Below are 7,844 nucleotides of genomic sequence, written 5' to 3'. Positions count from 1 at the left end.
TTCTCATCATGGATGTGCAGCTGACAAATCTGCAGCAACTGTGTGATGTCATCATGTCAATATGGACCAAAATCTCTGAGGAATGTTTCCAGCACCTTGTCGGATCTATGACACAAAGAATTAAAAACGGCGTCCAACCTGGTACTAGCAAGGTGTACCTAATAAAGTGGCCGGTGAGAGTATGTATTCACTTTCCACTTCTGGTTTCAGTGTCAGTTTTGCTTCTGGGAGTCACAGTTTTCGTGACCGACACTTGTTTTTATGCGACTGCAGAACAAAAAACAGCTTCTTGACTGCCATCAGAGCTGCTTCTGTTCGATAATAATACATTTATGGAAGAAATTAACTTTCAGAAACATAATTAACCAAATAAAATTCCGCCTTTGACTCGATCCTCTCCAACAGCTCTGAACAAGCTGCAAATCATCCTGTGTGCTTCCTGTCTTCTGCTGCTCTCTGTTGGTGACTGCAGGTAACAAACTGAGATCAGATCCTCCTGACTGACAGTGAATCTGATCCGTTAAACATCTCCAACAGTAATCTCACATGTAGTCAGGTTTCCAGCTGACTCACTTTCTTCTCTGTCACAGCCTAATCTGTGGTTTCACCTACACTCCCACTGTTTTGGTCATTGCCTGCAGCCAACAGTTACCCCAAACTTGTGTTCAGATGTGGTTTATTTTTGCCACAAAATGTCCACCAAACTTCCTCCCTGTCACTGACAAATCTGCTGGCACGCATCAACACTTTGGAGTTCTCTCTCTGAAAAGTTTCAGATACAGGAAAAGTCCACAAGAGGGCGTCTTTCCATCAGGGATGATAACTTCCACTGCTGGAAAACCTTAAAGGTGAAGAAAATCTATTTCATTCCCTTAATATGTAATGTTGTTAACACCTTAATAAGACCCATTTTACTGACACTGATGACAGAGGTACAAAACCTCACACGTCTCCACACATTTTGGAGAAAACAAAATGGATTCAGACTGGAGATGAATATTATTTTCGCCATAGATTAATGGATGTATTACATTTCTGATTAATCAATTAATTGTTTTGAGTATAAAATGTCAGAAAAGAGTAAAAGCATGACCACCACACTTCCAGACATCTTTAGATTTGTGTGACCAGCAAGCCAAAACCCAAAGAAATTCAATTCACAGTGATTTAAACCATGTGTACGACAATATAAATGCTTGAATTTGGTTGGCTGAAACATTATATTAACATTAAGACTGCGACAAGCAATTATTTTTTTCTTATTTATCAGTGTTTTGATTATTTTTTTATACCTGTTTATTATAAAAGATGTCAGAAAGTAGTGAAAAATGAGCTAACAATCATCTTTATGATCCATTTATCTGCCAGTTATTTCATGTTCGGTTCCTAAAATATCGGACAACAGTGAAACATGTCCATTCCAGTTCCCCAGAATCAAAGTAGCATCTTTAAATGTCTTATTTTGTCCATTCAGCACTCCAAAACCTTAGTCGACTTAAAGCAGATAATAGCGGCTAATCATCACATCTGAGAAGCTGGATCTGGTGAGTGTTCGCCATTTTTGCTTTGAACGTGACACATGCACAATAATCATAAATATTAAATAACTAAAATAAAATTAAATACAATTAAATTAATAATAATTGAATAAAATAAAAAGATAGTTCAGTTAAAAGCCAGGTACGTCTTCAGTTTGCATTTTTCCACAGACATGGACCATAGTTATGAAATGATGCCTCGCCGTGAGTTTTTGTTCTGACATCGGGGATGGTTAAAAGGACCTGAGGGTTATAGAGGGTTCATACGACAAAAGCAAATCTGACAAATAGGTAGGACTAAGAGCTTTACAAATCAATAAGAGGATCTTAAAATCAATTTTAAAGCACACAGGAAGCCAAAGAAGAGACTTTAAAATTGGTGTCATTACATGTTTTGTGACTTGACTTGTTTTACGAATACGAACAGTTTTATTGTCATGTACCAAGCTACATAGGAGAAATAAGATATAAGTGTAAAAATATCAAATATAAGTGAAAAGGATAAAAAGGATAAATAGGCATGAAAGCTAAATGTTGTGCCTGGGGCACGTCGTGTATTAATGATACTCGTTACCTGGAGAGGTTGGAGAAAGATCTACGTTTCTTCCCTGTTCCCAAATCAAACCCTGAAAAGTGTAGGGTTAGCTAGCTAGCTACTGAAGATATAGCCTACTGAATGTATACACATGCTGCTTTTGCTTTGTAATGATTATAACAGTGAAACAAAGACCGACCCTGCTGTACAGGAACCAGTGAAAGGAGCAGGGAAACTTTGCTAATATTCAACCAGCTCTGTGTCATCGCACGAACGCTGTTTGACTTCCCCTGGAGATCCCTGCCCGCCCAGGTGCTGGCAGCGGCACGGGAGTGAAGCCAAACACCATTCATCTGCACACACTGTGATGCCACACAGCTGGTTCAATATCAGCAAAGTTTCCCTTTATATTCATTGTCTTGTGTGTTGATCAGCAGTGATGTGGTGGTTCACTTTTACACTGTGATCTGTAGCCTATAGTTCGGCTTTAGCTTCTAACTATCTTTGTCTTTTTAACCTGTTGTTGCTGCTGAGTCAGTTTGACATCCTGGATATATCCTTCAAACACAGACTGTAGACCCCTCTGTCTGCTTCTCTCTGGAATCACACTTTCATTTCTCCAAAAATATGATAGTTTAAACTTCCCCTAAGAAATGGGACAATCTGCCAAGACTGGTACACTGGTGTTTAGTAAACAGACTCGATGAGTGTTGCTGGACGTTGCGAATGTCAGAATCAAAATCAGGAATCTTTATTCATGCCTGAGGGGAATTTGTGATACATAAGAGTAAACATGGAGCCCACACTGTAACTAACTGCACTCCCTGAAGAAATATTATCACATATTACCCCTTGTACTGTTCTGTGGGGCAATGTTGCACTAAAGAACGATGGATAGGTGTTGAAATACGATTGGGGAGTGGGCCAAATTGTGTGTCTTACTTCTGTAGGAGAGGACAACACATTCTCACTCCGACCTCGTCACATATTGACGCTTGGTCATGGACTTTCCACGTCCACATACAGTGTGCAAGGTGCCCTGGGTGTGTTGGTTGTTGACGTTCTAGGACACTGTGTCAAGTTTTGCCTGTTACATGCATTGTCTTCTTTCAAAATACACTTCTGTTTTCACAGGAAATTTAACTTTACATACAGTCTCTTTCAAAATAAGAGCACTATGTTGTTTTTTCCCCCCTTCAATAATAAAAGCACGTGGTTGGGTTTAGAAAATAAGAACAGGGTTTGGCCTTAGAATCTTACGGGACGGGAGCACCACTCTTACGGGTGAAAGTCGATGTTTGTTGGACACATCCACCACCACTCTGGCCCACCCCAGTCGAACTTTTGCCACCTTAACTTTCGTCCTTGTCCTGTCTTGTTTCCCCCTGATGCCGTAGGGTGCCGTTTAACTATAATGGCAACTGGCCCCGTATAATGCCGGCGTTAAAGGATGCCTTTCTTCGTTGGTTTCTGACGCCACAAGTCACTGCCCAAGCACCAGATTTCAATGACTTCAGAGTGAGACCATACTCGAGAGATGGTGGGGCCTTTTGCGTATCTGTGCCCAGGGACCCATTGTCTCAGAGTCCACCCATGGATTAATGACTCAAACTAATTAATCAATTGTCAGAATAGTTGTCAGTGAATACATTGTCTGCTGACAATCAATTCAAAGATGAAATGTTTCAGAACTAGAATGATTTAATGATATAATGGTCAACAGATACATGAATGGCGTCCATTAGATCATGTAGGCGATCGTGTGCATTCATAATGTGACCAATAAATGAATGTAAACTATTAAAATAGCTGCAGTGGTGAATATTTGCAACATCTGAAGCATTTTGTAATCATTTAAAGTGTTAACGAACACGTCAGGTGTCATGTTTTCACAGGGACGTGTGCTCTAATATTAACCAGGGTTACTGGTTGACCTTGACGTTTCAGCCAAAGGTCAGGGACGGTGCTGCGTATCACATCTCACTCCACACTTCACTATGGGCTGAATAAATATGGCAGACAGAAAGAAAAGCAGAGGCAGAGGCAGAGGCAGAGAGAGAGGCCCGTGACTGGTAGATGTGTGGCCTGCCTGCTCAGAGGGGCATTGTTGGAGCTATGAGAGGACAATGCACTGCCCCCGCCCTGAATACTCGCCATACCAGCTGACCAGCCATTACCAACACTGCTGCTGCCCCATTACAATTCCTGCTGCTCCCTTTCCACACGCACACACACACACACACACAACCACACACACACATTGCATCCCACCCAGCCCCCCCAATCATAAGTTTAGTCTTACAGGGCAGAAACACACTCGGTTTATACTAGTGGTCGGAGGAGAGAAACCAGGTGGGAGGCCAGCAGCGCCTCACAAAAGGCTTAAGTCAAGACATGCATGGGCACACATATTGTCTCGCCTGTCTGTGTGTGTGTTTGTGTGTGTGCACGTGTGTGATTTACAGCGAGTTAAGTTTAGCCACTAGCACCTATCTGTTCCTTCAGCAATAACATTTCTGCTACAGCCACCCAGAGAGGAGCAACACACACATCACACCTTCTTATTATTTCAGGATCCCTGACAAACGTCCTCAAAGTGCAGGGTGTGAACAGCAGAGGGGACGTTTCATGTTGTGTGAGTGGCAAAGAGAGGCAGCCGTAGAGGAAGTACTCAGATCGTCTATTTAAGTCAAAGTAGCAAAACCACGCTGTAAAAATACTTTGTCACAGGTGCAAGTCCTGCATCTTAAACCTAAAGTAAAGGTGATGAACACATTCTCACTCTGACCTCATCACAGATCAACGGTTAGTCATGAACTTTCCACGTCAATATTTGACATGCAAGGTACCCTGGGTGCATTGGTTGTTAACGTTCTGGGACGCTGTGTCAAGTTCTGCCTGTTAGATGCATTGTCTTCTTTCAAAATATACTTCAGTTTTTACAGGAATTTTAACGTTTACATACAGTCTCTTTCAAAATAAACGCACTAAATCAGTACAACATTAAGAATAGACTTTTTTTTTTTCTTTCAGCAACAAACACACATGGTTAGGTTTAGGAAAGAAGAACAGGGTTTGGCTTTAGAATCTCACAGGACGTGAACCTGAGTGAAGGTCAGTGTTTGTTGGACCCATCCACCACCCCTCCCGTCTGCCCCAGTCAGACTTTCATTGCCTTAACGTTTGCACTTGTACCACTGCGTTTCCCCTTCACACCTTAAACTACGATGGCCAACGGCCACAAATCATGCAGACATGAAAGGACGGCTTTTTTCGTCAGTGTCCGACGCCACAAGTTACGACTTTGGAGTGAGACCGGGTTTGATAACCATCATTTTGTCTTAGTTTAATGTCATTTCAATGTATTAAAGTCCTTTTCTTTAACAAAAGAAATTGCCAGTATGCTGACGTCATGATGGCTAATTAGCTAATTAGCTAGCTAGTTGATGTTACAAAAGCATGTGGTTAGGTTTAGGAAAAAAGAACAGGGTTTGGCTTTAGAATCTTACGAGAAGCAAACACTGCTCTCTCGGGTGAAAGTCTGTGTTTCTTGGACCCATCCACCACCCCTCCTGCAAGCCTCACTTGGATTTTCATCGCCTATCTTCGTTCTTGTCCCGCCACGTTTCCCTCTGACACTGGCCAGGCACTGTTAAACTATAACGACAACCACCCACGTATCACTCCGACGTTAAAGAACACCTTTTTTCGTTTGTTTCTGACGCCACAAGTCACTGCCCAAGCGCCAGATTTCGACCACTTCGGAGTGTTACCAGGTTGGATAACCATCATTTTGTCTCTTTAATGTTGTTTCAATGTATTAAAGTCCTTCTCTTTTTAGGAAAAAACAACATGGTTTGGCTTTATCTTATGAACGATACGAACACCGCTCTCTCAGGTGAAAGTCGGTGTATGTTGGATCCATCCAACACCCCTCCCACCAACCTCACTTGGAATTTTGACGTCTTAACTTTCGTACTTGTCCCGCCGCATTTCCCCCTGATGCTGCCAGGTGCAGTTAAACTATAACAGCAACTGGACAAGTATCATGCCGATGTTAAAGGACGCCTTTTGTCATTTGTTTCTGACGCTGTAAGTCACTGCCCAAATGCTGGATTTTCGATGACTTCAGTGTGAGACTGGGCTCTAAAAAGTTGCATTCGGCTCCGGACTTGCAGGTTGCTGCGGTAGTCAATAAACAGAAAATAAATCAACAATAACTTTAATAATTGATAAGTAGTTTATGTCATTCATCAAGCAAAACATTCTTTGGTTCCACTTTTCCAAATGAGCAAAGTACATTTACTCAAATGCTGTACTTCGGTACAATTTTGAGGTGCTCATATTTCCATCAGAGGTTACCTCTACTCCACTACATCTCAGGAGAAATATTGTTGGTCACCTTTTTAAATTCACCACACTTTGTGACAGCTGGAGTTACTTTACAGCGTCAGATTTAGGATTTGAGCTCTATAGAACATTCAGAACATTAACATAGCAGCTGGGGCGTTGGTGGCTTAGTGGTAGAGCAGGCACCCCATGTACAAGGCTGTTGCTGCAGCAGCCCGGGTTCGACTCCAGCCTATGGCCCCTTGCTGCATGTCACTCCCTCTCTCTCTCCCTCCTTCACACTAATCTGTCCTATCAATTAAAGGCTAAAAAATGCCCAAAAAATATCTTAAAAAACATAGCAGCAAACAACTGCTTGTTATGTAAAGATATACAGCTGAGGAGTAATGGTGTCCTGAGCAGGGGATGAAGTCATGCTACCTTGATGTGTGTGTTGTAATCCAAGTCCCGCCTCTTCTCAAAATCTTGTTTGTGTCCTCCCACTTTCAAAAATGTATATATTTTGTGCTTAATGGGCCAACCTGGTCTCACTCCAAAGTCATGGGCAGTGACTTGTGACATCAGACACTGACAGAAAAGGTTAACGTAAATACTCAAGTAAAGTACAAGTACTTCAAAACCAAACTTGAGTCCAGTTCTTGAGGGAGCCCGGTGTCGCTTGGGCAGTGACTTGTGGCGTCAGAAACCTCCATAAAAAGGCATCCTTTAACGTCGGCATGATACGCGACTGGTTGCCGTTACAGTTCAACAGCGCTCAGAGGTGTCGGGGGAAACGCAAGGACGCAAGGCTGCGAATGTCTGCCCGGGGTGGGCGGGAGTGGTGGTGGATGGGTCCAACAAACACTGACCTTCACCCGGAAGAGTAAGATTCTAAAGCCAAACCCTGTTCTTTTTTTCTAAGCCTAACCACTTGCTTTTGTTGTATCGACATAGTGCTTTTATTTTGAAAGAGACTGTATGTAAACGTTAAATTCCCTGTGAAAACAGAAGTTTAATTTGAAATAAGACAATGCATGTAACAGGCAGAACTTGACACAGAGTCCCAGAATGTCAACAACCAATGCAGCCAGGGTACCTTGCACGTCATATCCGGACGTTGAAAATCCATGACCAAACGGCCAGCTGTCAGTTGCTGATTTTCCTCTAAAGATTTTAACTATATATTTAGCATATTTAGTATTTTTCTGCCATTATTAAAGGCTAAAACTGCATAAATGGAAATGCTGAAGTAAAGTACAAGAACTTGTTCTTTAGGGCACCTGGACACACACGTCACAGGACAGGTGATGGACAGTAACAGGTGTGCATACCTATGTAGAGAGTTGTGTTATTGTTACACTGTGGGCTCAGGGTGTGTGCGTGCGTGCCTGTGCGCGTGGGAGCGACTGAGAGTCAGAGAGGCGGGGCGGGGGCTCTGAGGG

Source organism: Epinephelus moara, chromosome 13, assembly GCF_006386435.1.
Source record: "Epinephelus moara isolate mb chromosome 13, YSFRI_EMoa_1.0, whole genome shotgun sequence".
Lineage (NCBI taxonomy): Eukaryota > Metazoa > Chordata > Actinopteri > Perciformes > Serranidae > Epinephelus > Epinephelus moara.
The sequence above is the reverse complement of the archived record's forward strand: the minus strand, read 5'-3'. Positions refer to the sequence as shown.